The sequence below is a fragment of the Mixophyes fleayi genome, chromosome 8 (genome assembly GCF_038048845.1).
Source record: "Mixophyes fleayi isolate aMixFle1 chromosome 8, aMixFle1.hap1, whole genome shotgun sequence".
NCBI classification, from domain to species: Eukaryota; Metazoa; Chordata; class Amphibia; order Anura; family Limnodynastidae; genus Mixophyes; species Mixophyes fleayi.
Genome location: NC_134409.1, coordinates 135487547 through 135504038, shown reverse-complemented (window position 1 = coordinate 135504038; position 16492 = coordinate 135487547). Strand labels below are relative to the sequence as shown.

General features: G+C 44.5%; 1 protein-coding gene across 4 annotated transcripts in view; it reads right to left on the bottom strand.

The window, feature by feature from the left end:
• The window catches only part of TMCC1 (transmembrane and coiled-coil domain family 1), a 181324-nt gene that overhangs the window by 65071 nt on the left and 99761 nt on the right, over positions 1–16492 (bottom strand). For 3 of the 4 annotated variants that reach the window (XM_075183701.1, XM_075183703.1, XM_075183704.1), the window contains exon 1: positions 6941–7045. The exons of the other annotated variant lie outside the window; for it this stretch is intronic. The gene's annotated coding sequence lies outside the window, so the exon portion shown is untranslated. Of the gene's footprint in view, positions 1–6940; positions 7046–16492 lie in introns of those variants that run through there. 4 annotated transcript variants of the gene reach the window in all.

Here is a 16492-nt window from a genome sequence, read left to right as displayed (position 1 = left end):
ACTTCTTCTTTTAAATGTATAAAAGATTGGATATATACTTGCTTAAAACAAGCACATATATATCCTTTCCATACAAATGTGATTTTATATTTTAATACATTCCTATTCATTACATAGTCAGCACTGGGGGGGGGGGGGGAGGCATCTGCAGCCTTTAGAAGACAAACGTCAGCTAAATCACACAATAGTTTGCAATCTAACTCTGTGCTAGACATGGAGCCATCATCACACAACCCACTAATCACATTTGGTCAAACAGGAAAATCTGCTTTTAAAGGAAATATAAAACCAAAAATAAAGAGTAATTCTGCTGGTAGCGAGCACACACAAAGACGGGCGGTCACTTACACGTAGAAGGGGCAATTATGAAACGATAAACACATTTCCTTGGTAAGTTGGTTGGTCCAATTTATTTTTGCACAACAAAAATGATATCCAGGAAATTGCAATAATTGTGGCCACAGAATCTTTGCAACATCAGAGAATTAGGAAAAAAACAAACTCAATTAAGCTATTCTTCCGTGATAAATGGAAAAAGTTACTCTAAAGGGACAAGAATTGAAGGCATTAATCAACGATAATGAGGGGCAGTTGCTTTTCAGGTACATGAAGATTCCGGATGACACATGAAATGCGCTGCTACCGTAAACATAATGGCTTCCACAGAAACGACAACAGTTTTAAAAGGTTTCATAATTAAATATCTCAATAGTCTGTTGATGAATAAATTAACAATCATCTTAAATATCAAAATAAATCATGTGCAATACATGATACTATTAATTAATGCCCTTTGGCAACAAACGCACCAATATTGCCGGACTTACAGGTGACCGTATGCTAGAATTTCGAGATCATCGTTTGACAAGCCCAATATCCGGTCAGCAGATCGGCTACAGCAGCAGGACAAACGCTGACCTCGTCGGCCAGCTGCCACGTGAACAACTGTGGGCGGCCAAATTGGGAAGTGAACCTGCAGAGCTGGCAGAACGATGGCACAATCGTGTTGGGTGTGGAACAAGGAAGTATTTGCAAACACTAAGATAAGCACAGATCCCTCATTCTCATATTACTTGTGTATTTCAGAAATCTCCACCATACAGCACCTGTAGAAAGCTCAGATTTCTTTTTATAAGGATCATCTTCCGATTTTAATACCTTTGAATGGTTTGTTTTTGTCATTCAGTCAGGTTTAAATGGTCACCAATAACGGTTACAATGTAGAGTCTATGCGAATGGTCAACTGTTCCCATCAATAAACACTTAGATTTTTGAAACCTTCCAAAAAGTAAAAGTATAAGTGTTGCCCACAGCAACCAGATTCTATCTAGAACGTGCTAGATCAGCAATCGGCAACTTGATACACTTCAGGGACCATGCGGGTGGCCCTATAGCCTTCCAAAGGACCACACGTCACCCTTAATCTCAGTTATAAGTTTAAACAATACAATTTAATGAAAGACATCTATCTGTAATAACATATCAGGAGTTAATTTAAACAAGTGTTACAAGCTATGACTAATATCTGACAGCAAAGCAGGAAGTCCAAGTCCACATGTCCGTCACTGAACTAGATAAATGTTAGCTAGAATCTGATTGGTCGCTATAGGCACCTTTCCTTTCTCAAAATGTTTTATAAATCTACACAATGGCTGAAATTAGGATTTAGTGACCTAAAATTAAGTACAAAACTTTAATGTACTAGCAAACGTTTACTGGAACGAGGCTTTGCAAAACTTGAAACAAAGCCCTCTGGACACACCGGTGTAGGCACCAAAACCGCTGTGAACACTAGTAAGCAAATAAACTTATTTTAAGTAGCAGAATTCCATCCAAAAATTACATTTTAGGTTTCGGAACGGAGTTCGTTTTTATTGGGAGCTGTTCTCACCCAACGCGTTTCTCTGCCCCTAAATCAGCGTTTTCATCAGAGGTAAAAAAAATAAATACTTATAAATATATAACGAAGCAGATATTACTCTGTACATGCCTATCCCAGGAGGTGGTATACTGTAGCGGTGCTTGTGTGATGTTGGGCCGCCGTAAGAAGCCCTAATCCAGCCCATCCCCCACCGAAAAAACACACTGAACATTCGCTGTTATGTAATCTGTTTGTTCAAAGATTAAGAGGAAAGTTTATGAAAGATTAAAAGGGAAGGAAAAGCCGGAGACTTTGTCCTAGGCTCTCGTGCAATAAGAACACAGGATGATTTTAGGGTTGGGTTTTGCAGTGAACTTAAAAAGGGAACGTATACAGTCCAGGCTTTAGGAATAAGAGAGAAGTTCACCAGTAACTTAGTAACAGCAGCATCATGTGAATGATTCATGCAAAATCCTGAAGACAGAAAATATAAGATAAAAACCCACCGTTCACCATAAAACTATTTTATGTGCCCCCCCCCCACGCCTCTCACGTCATCATCATTTATTTATATAGCGCCACTAATTCCGTGGCGCTGTACAGAGAACTCACTCACATCAGTCCCTGCCCCATTGGAGCTTACAGTCTAAATTCCTAATATACATACACACAGACCGACAGAGATGCGGGTCAATTTGATAGCAGCCAATTAACCGACTAGTATGTTTTTGGAGTGTGGGAGGAAACCGGAGCACCCGGAAGAAACCCGCGTAAAGACGGGGAGAACATACAAACTCCTCACAGATAAGGTCATGGTCGGGAATCCAACTCATGACCCCAGCGCTGTGAGGCAGAAATGCTAACCACTAAGCCACCGTGCTGCCCACATTTGTTCTACACTCCCCTTGGCTGTCATAATCGAAAACGTTAAAGACAAATCACATAAAAAGACTTCTGTGGTACACATGGCAGGCAGTGTACCTAGTCCTCCGATGGATCAGTCTCCAGTGCACAGTCACATGCAGCACAGATCCATTAACCAGTAAGGCATATAAATTGCAATATAGGCCATTAATCCACAGAACCAGCTGCGGGAATTTGGATCCTGGTAGTAAAACCTATTTCGGGTCCATCTGCAAGAATCTCACATCCAGCACAGAAGCCACAGTCTCAGAGGTGACCGAGGAATTTATATGGTTTAATAGGACTTTGTGTCATTGCTGCTAAAAGCACAAATATTATCTGGTCCTAAAATAATCCTGTTTACCCAGCAACTTGTTTTTCTTCCCGGACATAAGGAACAGATTTAAACAAATCAATTCCTCGCAGGCCCACTGCCAGCAGAGGACAATTACCGAGGGTTTGGTAAAAGGGAAACGTCAGCTGAAAAGCAGGATTATCTTAGAAACGTGGACGCAGCAGGTGCCGCCATCCTGCCAGATGCCCATTAGGAGGAAGACCTACAGGTTTGGGAAGCAGTCGCAGGGTTAACCAGCTTGATTCCTGTAGACTGGGATGCAGATAATTACTTTATTACTATTATAGGTGAATCCACTAAAATGAGGTCGCAGCAAAGGACAAACAGGTCGCGATCACAGAAGTTTTCGCGGCTAACTGGACGTCGCCTTAATTCCGCGCTCACGTTCAGCTTCATATCACCCGCCAATCATTTAAGGTGCCGGAGGTAGATAATGGACCCAGTAGTTTTAAAACGTACTGTACATTGTGCAGTATAAATAGATACGTGTAGAGTAACAAAGAGAATTTCTGCCTACATCTGCACCCTGCACTGACGGCGAATGCGGATTTAGTGGCTTCTGACTGCAAGACAGGAGATGTATAAAAATAGCACAGTTCCAGCGTCCTTCACGCTACGTGCCAGGCAATACTGGAGATGAGAAAAGCAGAGATGATGACACTGGAGAGCTCAGGAGCTGACCCCAACGCAGTAAATCTGGAGTCAGGGGACACATCTGAACAGCAAAGGACACTGTGATTCCAGGGTCGCTCCCAATTACCATACAATCCTTGTGAAGGCTGACTTCCATCATAAAGAATCAGAGCGTATCTGACATTAACCACTTCACTGGTGGGCAGCGCCAATCAATGCTTTGCATGTATAGTAGATGGGTTTCTAACATTGCATCTAGTTGTACAGACTGAACAGGAGAGATGGGGGGGGGGGTGCCAGTAGGCGTCTTAGAAGCCCCACATGAGGTGGTTTGTTTGCTGCCTTCACTATCATTAAATTTCTGCGACAACAAAAGAACTTTTCTTCTCCGGATTACCTCCTGAAACGTACTTACTGGTTACTCATCTGATCTTTCCTAACCTCCGTTATTTAGCAGCGGTTCAAGCGAAGCAATTGTATTCTTGAAGGCCTGGTTATTGCAATGACGTACCTAACGAGGTTAACACATTTGATTACCATGTAATCAGGATTAAGTCAACATTACATTGTCAGATTTCTTATTCTACAAAGTGTGCTGTAAAGCCACTATTTGCACTGACATGAATGCTTTGCAAAAAGACGTACTCAGAAGTTGGCCACTAGAGGCAGTATTCCATAATGGGGTCATTCTATTACCCACAGAAACCTTTCACAGGGCAAACAAGATTGGTTTCCTCGCAGGTCCAAATTTGGTAGGAAGCAGCCATTTTGCGGTCCAGCCCACAAAATCAGCGTCTCACCTATGAGAAGGTGACAAGTACAATTTAAACATTTAGAGATATCAGGTAAAATGACCTTTGCCCTGTGTCTTGCTGATGAGGTGTAGATATAATGTATGGGATAATGCACTCCCTACTCTAAGTTATGTGGACTGTCGAAAACAAGGATCAATGACAAACAAAAAAAACAAAGAAACAGGGCCCCTTCTCTCAGCAGTACAAGTGGGACTGCACATCCCCGGGATTTGCACCGTTCTACACAAGAAAACTTTCCATAAAAAAAAAACCCAAACGATTTCGACTATGGTCTTGAATGGTAAAGCAAATATTTATAAAACTGCAGCCTATCAGTTCACTAGGAACCAATGATTAAAAAGTCCTCGTCACTCAGTCTTCATCAATTTGACAGCCAAAATTAACATTGGCTCGACCAACAAAAACAAAATGGCTGCCTGCTGTGTCTCACAAAGCGACACAGCGATGTCAGCGACTCCTTCGGAGATGACTGGTAGCAGTCACTGCAAACCAATGACAGCTTCGTCTGTGCGCCTCACAGTTGTTGCCGGTTCTCAGAACTGACAATCTGCCGCCTCCCGAACGGTGGCTCCACCCACAAAAAGGCTGCTTGTGTAGATGGCAGTTCCACTTTAACTAAAACCAACTTAAAACCCCAGAACGCAGTGGAATAGTAAATACCTCAGTGTGCTTTACGCTCGAAGGTCACGCTCTGGAAGGCCGCAGTTTGTTCGGTCACGCCATTGGTCGAGACAGCCAAAGATAGTAACCCATAACCGTTTTTGATATCGCAGCGTGGCACAAAAAACAACTTCTCGTGCCAGCACACCACAATGACTCTACCAGCCTCTGGAGAAAGGCAGCTAACATGTTTCTAAGATACGGAGCCTGGCACTAACTCAAAGCTCTATTTGTCATCTGTGCTGGGTTTGGTCAAGGGGGGGGGGAATAATAATCCTACATAAATCAGGAAGAAAAAAAAAAACATATGACAGCATGAAAATAAAACCTCCAAGCAGAGGGGGTTAACTAAACACAACATAAAGAGATACAGAAATAATTATATCGTTATAGCAGGAAAAACAGATGACAGATGATTGCTGGAGGAAACGTCCAAAGCCATTTATTTAATTACTATACATCCATACTAAGGGATACAGGAGTAACTCCTTGTGTACCAATCAGGGGAACTCTATTACCCATAGGACTGATCTGCTTTTCCAGCTTCTTGCCATAACTTGGTTAACTATTGTACCGAGCAACTTTGTAATTCTCAAATGATAGTATGTCCCAGAACCAGGAAAAAAGAGGTGTTTACTGACTATACCCAGTTCTTATTGTAACCACCTGCCGCTCCCAGGTAGGCATGCACAGATCTGTTTCCAACAAGGGCACTGAAACCCGTCAGCACCCAACCCTGCCCAATGACACCGCTCCCTGCAAACAACTCACTTCCCAAAACAAATGTATAAAAATATGATGGAAGGAAACTCAGATTCCACAGTGACCCACACGATAGATGGACGGCACAAGGCACCTACACAAAGCAATAAACGTATCCTTCAATGCATGACAGTCACTGCCGAAAACACTGGGCACCAGCAGCAGGCAAGAGATATAGGAAAAAGTATATATAAAACACTGATGGGATCAGTCAAATGAAGACAGGAGCTGGAATGTAAATAGGAAACTAACCCCTATGCTGTTCTGTGTGATAATGTGCAGAACAGGAAACATGTTCAACTCCCACAACCTCCAGAACAAATTATAGGAATTTAAATACCATCACCCCCCCCCCCCTCCCCTCATTTTCCATCTATCTCACTCCAGTGACAACCTGATCCAAAATAATCATTCTGCATTACACCCTCTCACCTTCATTCTATCACTGTGTCCATCTTTACATAATGCAACCCAAACTCTACAGCTACCCCCCCCCCCCCACTGAGGACAACCCCAAAAATAGCACCAAAAATATAAATATTGTGCAAGTAAAACATGCATTGCAGGATCTGTCACTGGTATAATACCAGACTTGTCCATTGCTGCACTTTATCCACATACTGACATCATACAGAGGCTCTGTACAGAACATGGAAGGCAGAAAAATCATTTTATATGTCACAGCAGGTTAGATACATGTACAGAACATTATTTTTATATATACATATTATATATATATATATATATATATATATATATATATATATATATATATATATATATATATATGTCACAGCAGGTTAGATACATGTTAGATACAGTGCCCACTACATGACACCAGTAGGATCTAGTCTATGTAGGACTACAAGTCCCAGCATGCTCTGCCAACCACTGACCAGTAATGCATGCTGAGACTATTGGTTCCCCTCCCGCACCCCTCACATACATTACCTACGGAGTCTCCGTACACCCGGCACAGACGGGTCACACAGCGGATACACCCGGCGGGCTCTCCGTACAGAGAGACAAGACTCCCACGCTAAGCCCCGCCTCCTGCAGCTCGGCAGTTACGTCATCACGTCCGACCGCGCGATCCTCCGCCCACAGAGCGCAGACCACGCCCGCACAGCTTATAGCCACACCTCCTATGGGCAGAGCGGGCCGGGAGTGGGTGGAGCTAACTCAGTGCAGTTTTACGTCACCAGGGTATAATTATACCTGTATAATGGTCCAGTGATCTTATCTATAACTGTGTGTGACTGTAATATACCAGTATAATCATTTATGTATATTTATAGAAGCGACACACATAGTGTATCACAAATAACAAATCTTCCATATATATGTTACTTGTGATACACTAAGTGTGTCGCTTCTATTTTTGTTTTCTAGATCTTTTTGAGCACTTGCAAATAAGTGCTAACAATTAAGGAGCTGCCTACTGTACAAGATTGTATGTTATATTTCATTTTTTAACACTTTTATGGTGTTTATTTATACACTGGGTTGAAATTATCAAGTTGTATTTTTCCTAAGCGCCTTTATTTCTTTTTCTATATATAGGGCCTTCTCACCTCTTTGTCTGTTTTATCCAGTTTGTTTATTAGTTTACTATGTTTGTTCCCAATTGTAAAGCGCTACGGAATATGTTGGCGCTATATAAATAAATAAATGATGATGATGATGTGTTACACCCGCAGACACCGGTACATGCAGTGCACCAGTATATATATATCTGCATACCTCCCAACATTAGGAGTGCCGAAAGAGGGACAAATAGGCCATGTCCCCCGTCAAGCCTAATCACCGCCCACAAACTTCCTGTTTGCGCAGTTCGCGCATGCACAGTAGCGGTTTCGGACAGGGTTGCGCATGCGCAGTAGCGGTTTCGGACATCGTCGCACATGCGCAGTAGCGGTTTCGGACATCGTCGCACATGCGCAGTATCGGTTTCGGACATCGTCGCACATGCGCAGTAGCGGTTTCGGACATCGTCGCACATGCGCAGTATCGGTTTCCTGACATGTCCTGTCCCACTTCCTCCTAGACCACTGGGGAAACTTGCTGCTATGTCCGTGCGTTCTGATACCAGGACAATTGTAAGTCGGGCGGGACAGTCCGCTGAAATGGGGACTGTCTCGTTGGAATCGGGACACTTGGGAGGCATGTATCTGTGTGTTACACCTGCAGACACTGGTACATGTAGTACACTGGTATATATATATATATATATATATATATATATATGTGTGTGTGTGTGTGTGTTACACCCGCAGACAACGGTACATGTAGTACACTGGTATATATATATATATATATATATATATATATATATATATCTATCTGTGTGTTACACCAACAGACACCGGTACATGTAGTGCACCGGTATATATATATCTGTGTGTTACACCCACAGACACTGGTACATGTACATGTAGTGCACCGGTATATATATATCTGTGTGTTACACCTGCAGAGACTGGTACATGTAGTGCACCGGTATATATATATCTGTGTGTTACACCTGCAGACACTGGTACATGTAGTACACCGGTACATATATATATATATATATATCTGTGTGTGTTACACCCGCAGACACCGGTACATGTAGTGCACCGGTATATATCTGTGTGTTACACCCGCAGACACTGGTTCATGTAGTGCACCGGTATATATATATATCTGTGTGTTACACCCGCAGACACTGGTTCATGCAGTACACCGGTATATATATATATATATATCTGTGTGTTACACCCGCAGGCACTTGTACATGTAGTGCACCGGTATATATCTGTGTGTTACACCCGCAGACAATGGTACATATAGTGCACCGGTATATATATATATATCTGTGTGTGTTACACCGGCAGACACCGGTACATGTAGTGCACCGGTTTATATCTGTGTGTTACACGTCTGTTTAGTATCAAAAGATGCGTAAATTCATTGGGGATCTATTAATAATAAAATTGGGTCTGTGTAACACTCCACAGAAATGTTAGGTCACTTAGTAGAATTGGGTACTAAATCAGGCAACATTCAAATGGCGATTGTAAAAAGTGTCACAGACCACAACCCCTGGAGGTGGGGTAAGCTGAGACCAGTTACAGGATATTGTCAGTATTTTGGGAAATCAATCATTATTGGTGGCAAGACCGAAGTGGGTCGTGGTTGTGTGAGCGCTGTTTGGGGGGCGATTCAGCAAATCTGTAGCCTGTGCGATAGGTGAGAAGAAGATTGAGTGCTGTGTGTTACCCCATACCGTGTGTAACCCCATACCGTGTGTAACCCCATACCGTGTGTAACCCCCATACCGTGTGTAACCCCCGTACCGTGTGTTACCCCGTACCGTGTGTAACCCCATACCGTGTGTTACCCCATACCGTGTGTAACCCCATACCGTGTGTTACCCCATACCGTGTGTAACCCCATACCGTGTGTTACCCCCGTACCGTGTGTAACCCCCGTACCGTGTGTTACCCCCGTACCGTGTGTAACCCCCATACCGTGTGTTACCCCGTACCGTGTGTAACCCCATACCGTGTGTTACCCCGTACCGTGTGTAACCCCATACCGTGTGTAACCCCATACCGTGTGTTACCCCCGTACCGTGTGTAACCCCATACCGTGTGTAATCCCATACCGTGTGTAACCCCATACCGTGTGTTACCCCCGTACCGTGTGTAACCCCATACCGTGTGTAACCCCATACCGTGTGTAACCCCGTACCGTGTGTAACCCCCGTACCGTGTGTAACCCCCGTACCGTGTGTTACCCCCGTACCGTGTGTAACCCCCATACCGTGTGTAACCCCATACCGTGTGTAACCCCATACCGTGTGTTACCCCGTACCGTGTGTAACCCCATACCGTGTGTAACCCCATACCGTGTGTTACCCCCGTACCGTGTGTAACCCCATACCGTGTGTAATCCCATACCGTGTGTTACCCCATACCGTGTGTAACCCCATACCGTGTATTACCCCCGTACCGTGTGTAACCCCATACCGTGTGTAACCCCGTACCGTGTGTAACCCCATACCGTGTGTAACCCCATACCGTGTGTTACCCCCGTACCGTGTGTAACCCCATACCGTGTGTAACCCCATACCGTGTGTAACCCCATACCGTGTGTTACCCCCGTACCGTGTGTAACCCCATACCGTGTGTAACCCCATACCGTGTGTTACCCCATACCGTGTGTAACCCCATACCGTGTGTAACCCCATACCGTGTGTTACCCCCGTACCGTGTGTAACCCCATACCGTGTGTAACCCCATACCGTGTGTTACCCCATACCGTGTGTAACCCCATACCGTGTGTAACCCCATACCGTGTGTTACCCCCGTACCGTGTGTAACCCCATACCGTGTGTAACCCCATACCGTGTGTAACCCCATACCGTGTGTTACCCCCGTACCGTGTGTAACCCCATACCGTGTGTAACCCCATACCGTGTGTTACCCCATACCGTGTGTAACCCCATACCGTGTGTAACCCCATACCGTGTGTTACCCCCGTACCGTGTGTAACCCCATACCGTGTGTAACCCCATACCGTGTGTTACCCCATACCGTGTGTAACCCCATACCGTGTGTTACCCCATACCGTGTGTAACCCCATACCGTGTATTACCCCCGTACCGTAAACACTTCCAGGTCACCAGTGCGCCAAATGCGATTTGTGACTGGTAAAGGCAGTTAGGAGAGGTTTTCCTGACAAAATAGAGGTGATCTATTGTCTGACTGTGTGAATATAGGATAAGATATTAGATCAGGCAGTAGCTAGAGGGGGCTTATCCCTGACACACCGCTGTATATATCTGTGTGTTACACTAGTACATGTTGTGTGTAGTTAGTTAGCATTATTAGTGACAAACGGGAGATTATAACAACAACATCACTGTAACGATTACACAGATATAGGGACATAAAGAACTGAACAAGGGATAGAAACTGAATGTGAATGAAATCGTGGTGGGAGATATTGCAACAAATCCGGTAAGTAAAACAAGTTATGGTGAAGTCAGGTCATATCCTGTGCTGAAAGCACCGCGGGAACTAGGGAATTGGGGGCCCCGGAGACAAATCACATTTTGCAACCCTCCCCTTGACTCATTCCTCTCCCCGTCTCCCTGAGCCTCCACTGGATGTAATTCTTCATATCAGGTCTTATTTTATTTGTGCAGACAACACAGGATGTAATTCTCAGTATTATTATCCTGGTTATACAGTTAGGTTATACTGGTTATATTGTCGTAGAACTATCTGCTGAACACAAAGCTAAGTTATTAATCGTCTTGTTGTATATGTAGACTTTTATCAAGTATACAGAAGAAAAGAAACCGCACCACACCTCTGCCTATACATACAGTATAGAGGGACAGAATGTTTTTTCTTTCTTACTCCCCTGCTCTGTACATATAGACTGTCGCACAGTACAACTTCTCTTGTTCTGTATCATCTATGCTGGTGACATTACTTTATTTTTATCCTGTAGAGGACACTGTAAACTCCTTATCCTTTGCGGGTGAAGTTCTCTGTTCACATAATGTATATTTAGACAACTGCACAGTACAACTTCTCTTGTTGTGTTCTCTGGATGCAATTCCCAGTATCAGTTCTTATTCTGTATAGGGGGCTGCACAGAACCATTTTTCGGGTTCTGTGTGGGTTTATATGCACCTGTCGGGCAGCCAAGTGCACAGACACGTCTCTGTATTATTATATAGTTTATATATGTCCGTGTGCTCCAGATACACATTGAGGAGGGGGGGGGGGGGATTTAGTGCACAGAATCACCAATATCACAGGGCAGCTGGCATTGATCACATGATCTGGTCACGTGCAGTGGTCTGTGCCAGGCAGGACCCTCACTCTCTGCGGCCGGGTGGGACTGGCAGGCTAGCACTGCCTAGTCATCTGACCCCCACCCTCTGTGTCCGCATATTTTTCCACTGGGTCACATTCCAGAAAACAAGGGTCGGCATTGTGTGCCGGGTGACAGAACCTGCAGATTCAGCCCGTCAGCCTGACAATGCCCAGGCCGGGCACACTGTACGTCTGTGTCGGGTGATCAGCGCTGAGCTTTCAGGAACTCTCTCCCTCATTCACATACAAATCCCCCTCCTCCTGCTGTACTTGCCCATTGTGGCTCTTTCATCTCCTGTACAGTTTACCCAAAGTATCTGTTCTGCATTCTCAAGTTCACAATCATAGTCGCTCTGCGCCACTGTGTGTCATGGTCGCCTGTGGTCGTCTGTAGCGTATTCTCGGCGGTAAATGATCACTTATCGCAAAAAGTTTTCAAAAATTATCGCTGGAGGATATTCGGCGTCACCGATCTGCGTCAGTAAGGGTCAATGACTTCTCCAGGTCGTACGTGCGCAGTGGAGCGAAAAGCAAAGACTTTGGGCTCTCTGTTTAGATTGAATTTGTTTTAAAATGAAAATGAAAAAATATTTAAAAAACATTTTTATTCATTCACAGAATAAAACTTTTTTTTAATGATTTTAATCTGACCGCTTTGTAGGGCGAGAAGTGCACAGACTCCACCCTTGGAAAGTGTAAGCTCTTGGGGATCGTAATGACCCCATTTCTTATTTCCAGACACTAATTTTAAGCGCAGCCTGGAGGTCCGTTGTGTCAATGCCCCCCTCCCCCACCATAGTGCTGTTGACGTTTAATAATGGGGCGAGGATGTTAATCATTTCTGTACACTGCAATCGTTTGCAATGTGATTAATACGCAACCGAATCATAAACTTAGCAACATGTAAATAAGTTTCATATATTTCTTTTAGTTAATAGGAAATATAATGTGGTAAAGAGGCCAATTAATGTTTCCAGCATATTAATTACATTAAGTTTGGTCTCATTCAGTTCGCAATCGCATGAGACCGTTTCCGCTAGTATTTATGTAGCGTCTGCACATTGCCAACGCTGGTTATAACTAATATCACTTTTCGTATAACAAACAACAAAAAAGAACGGTTTATACAGGTCTAGAGGCGGAATACTGAGGATGGAGACCTGGAGAGCTCAAAGAACAATGACCAGAGGAATCAGCTAATGGGGCGTCGAGTTCTTGTTAGGTCATGACCCATCGACCTATGAATGAGGATCTTAATACTGTAACTGTGTCTTTGTGATGTAACCAGAGATAAAATAAGTCTGCGCTCGGTATATCCCATATTATATATGGTACCAGCTGTGTGGCAATATAAATGCCCATATATGTATACAAAACAAAAATAAGGTTGTTGTCTGTGCTTATCCTTAACACTGCATAACTGTGTGTATCTAGTAAAATGAAAACATGAGGTATTGGTTCATATTTTGATCAAAACATTTCATCATCATCATCATTTATTTATATAGCGCCACTGATTCCGCAGCGCTGTACAGAGAACTCACTCACATCAGTCCCTGCCCCATTGGAGCTTACAGTCTAAATACCCTAACACACACACACACACACACACACACACACACACACACATACAGACAGAGACTAGGGTAAATTTTTGATAGCAGCCAATTAACCTACCAGTATGTTTTTGGAGTGTGGGAGGAAACCGGAGCACCCGGAGGAAACCCACGCAAACACGAGGAGAACATACAAACTCCACACAGATAAGGCCATGGTCGGGAATTGAACTCATGACCCCAGCACTGTGAGGCAGAAGTGCTAAACACTGAGGCACCATGCTGCCCATAAGCCTGCATCCCAGCGTCAAGGGTACCATATACAATATGGGATATACTGAGCGCGGGCTTATTGCCATGCAGCTGGTACCATATATACTATGGGATATACCAAGTGTGGGCTTATTTTTTTCTGGTTTTGTCTCAAAATATTGCCTTATGTTGGTATATCAGCTGTCCATCAAGGCTATTTAAGGCACATTTGTGTGTGGCTCACAAGCCAGCCCTTGCTAGATGTAAACCTCTATATCTGGGAGGTGAGTGCATCTGATTTTCCAACTGCATTTTAATGGTGTTTTAGAGCATATAGGTCAGTGTAGGACCTGCATATAATGAGGTGCCCTTGACGCTGGGATGCAGGCTTAAATGTTTTAGTCACTCACCGGACCGTGAGTGCCTCTTCCCGGACATTTAGGAACCGTGGTCGTCCACCATCCTGAGGGTCTGCGCATGCGCAGCCCTTTTCTATACTTCAGTGTATACCCCTTTAACTCAATTGGCAGATCAGGCAACACTCCCTATATTAAGCACCTGTGGTCAACACCACGTGGCCTGATCTTGGAGTCTCATTCCTCATGAGTCTCTGAAGGTGTTCCTGTATTCCTCGTGTATTCAGCGCTGCTGATTCCTGTGGTTTCCAAACCACTTCTATTCCTGTGGTTTCCAAACCACTTCTACTACTGTGGTTCCCATACCACTTCTACCATCAACTGTATCATCGTGACTGTTTGCTGATTCCTATCCGCTGCCTCCGTGCTCTACAGTCTTCTATACCACTTCATCGCTATTGTATATCTTTAGGACTGTTGCTGATTCCTATCCGCTGCCTCCGTGCACTACAGTCTTCTAAACCACTTCTACATTATTTTATATCAATGTGACTGTTTGCTCATTGCTATCCGCTGCCTCCGTGCACTCCAGCTTTTACTGCACTCACCTGCTTCTCATCAAGTCTGTTTGCTGATTCCTATCCGCTGCCTCCGTGCACTACAGTCTCCTGCTTGCAACTCGCCTGTGTTCATCATCGTGACTGCCAGCTGATTCCTATCCGCTGCCTCCGTGCACTACAGTCTCCTGCTTGCAACTCGCCTGTGTTCATCATCGTGACTGCCAGCTGATTCCTATCCGCTGCCTCCGTGCACTACAGTCTCCTGCTTGCAACTCGCCTGTGTTCATCATCGTGACTGCCAGCTGATTACTATCCGCTGCCTCCGTGCACTACAGCCTCATCTCATCTTTGCTGTGGCTTCCTCGAGACTGCCGCTTTCATTACCATCTGCTACACTTCGTGATCAACAGCTCCTGCCCTGCGCTGCACTCCTGCTTCCCATCGCTGTTGGTTCCTGTGGTTGCTACTGGTTACCTCCGTGTGCCGCTGAGTCCTGCTGCTGTGGTCAGCGCTATCGTCCATCTCCTGCTGATCCACTCTCCACGCCTTCACGTGTTCCAATGGTCTCTACCCTCCTGTCAGCATTGGATTTGTATCTCATCTACTACCCTCTGCTGGATCATCTCCATTCTCCTTGGGTCCTTTTTGAGTCCAGTTCCACGTGTTGCTGACTCCTGTGGATTCGTGTCCCTGTTGGTCTACTCACCTGTGCGCTGCACCTGCTAGACCGCTGCCTCACCTATCCTGGGACTTCCTATCCAGTCGGCCTCCAGCCGCTCAGGTACCGCTGCAATCCATCTGACTGCTACTGCTGAACCACGGTATGCATACTTCTCATTGACTGTGCTGTGTATTGCATATCTTGCTGGACTGTGTTTGGTTCTCTCTGGAGTCTGCTATCCGCTGAGTCTATTGCCATCATTGACTGTGTTATCATTGTGCTGGACTATTTCAAGAGACTTTATAGATTGCAGACCTGCTCAGTCATTTATATATATATATATATCTATATTGTGCATATTACTGTGGATCGTGTATAAGGTGCCTGTGTATACCCTGTGTTGCAGTCTTCCCCCGTGCACCTCCTCACATATATATTCAGTGGTACATCTTGCTGATGTCAGACCACTGATCCCTGTTTCCGGTATCACCTGTTCCATTATCCTCTCACATAGCAGTGGTACAACTTGCTACCGCAGACCACTGACTACCTGGATACCTCCACTTGGATTCCATTCCTTCACTCAGACAGCGGTACAACTTGCTACCCGCAGACCGCTGACTCTCTCACCTCCTTGTTTCTGTTGGACATTCCTCCTCACTATAGCAGTGGTACAACTTGCTATCGCAGACCACTGACTACCTTCACGTGTCCTTGTCCATACAGTTCCTTGTGTATTATTACCTCATTATTACCAGTGTTGCTAGTCATAGACTTTCCTGAGCATCTCATCGGCCATCATTTCATGTTCCGTGATCACCCAGCTACCAGAGTACCCTATTACCATCTACATTGCTCTGGTAAGCCTACCATCTGGTGATCCCTGGGTAAAGACTCCTAGTGCCCGTGACAGTTTTGTTCAAAATATGAACTAATACCTCATGTTTTCATATTTCTAGATACACACACAGCTATGCAGTGTTAAGGATAAGCTCTGACAACAACTGGCTTTTGTCTCTGGCTTTGGAAACCAGAGTGTTCTGATAGAAGCTTGTGCTAGTACTTGGAGGCGCGTGAGTACGTATGCCAAATTTTGCCGTGTAATATATTTTGCAAATAAAACCTTCCTGCTTTGGAACCAAAGCGATCGCATCGGAGAATCTTTATTTCAGATGATACATATGGACGTATCAATACACATTTACATTGAAGAGTTCTCCCTAAAAATGGTTGTGGAAGTCT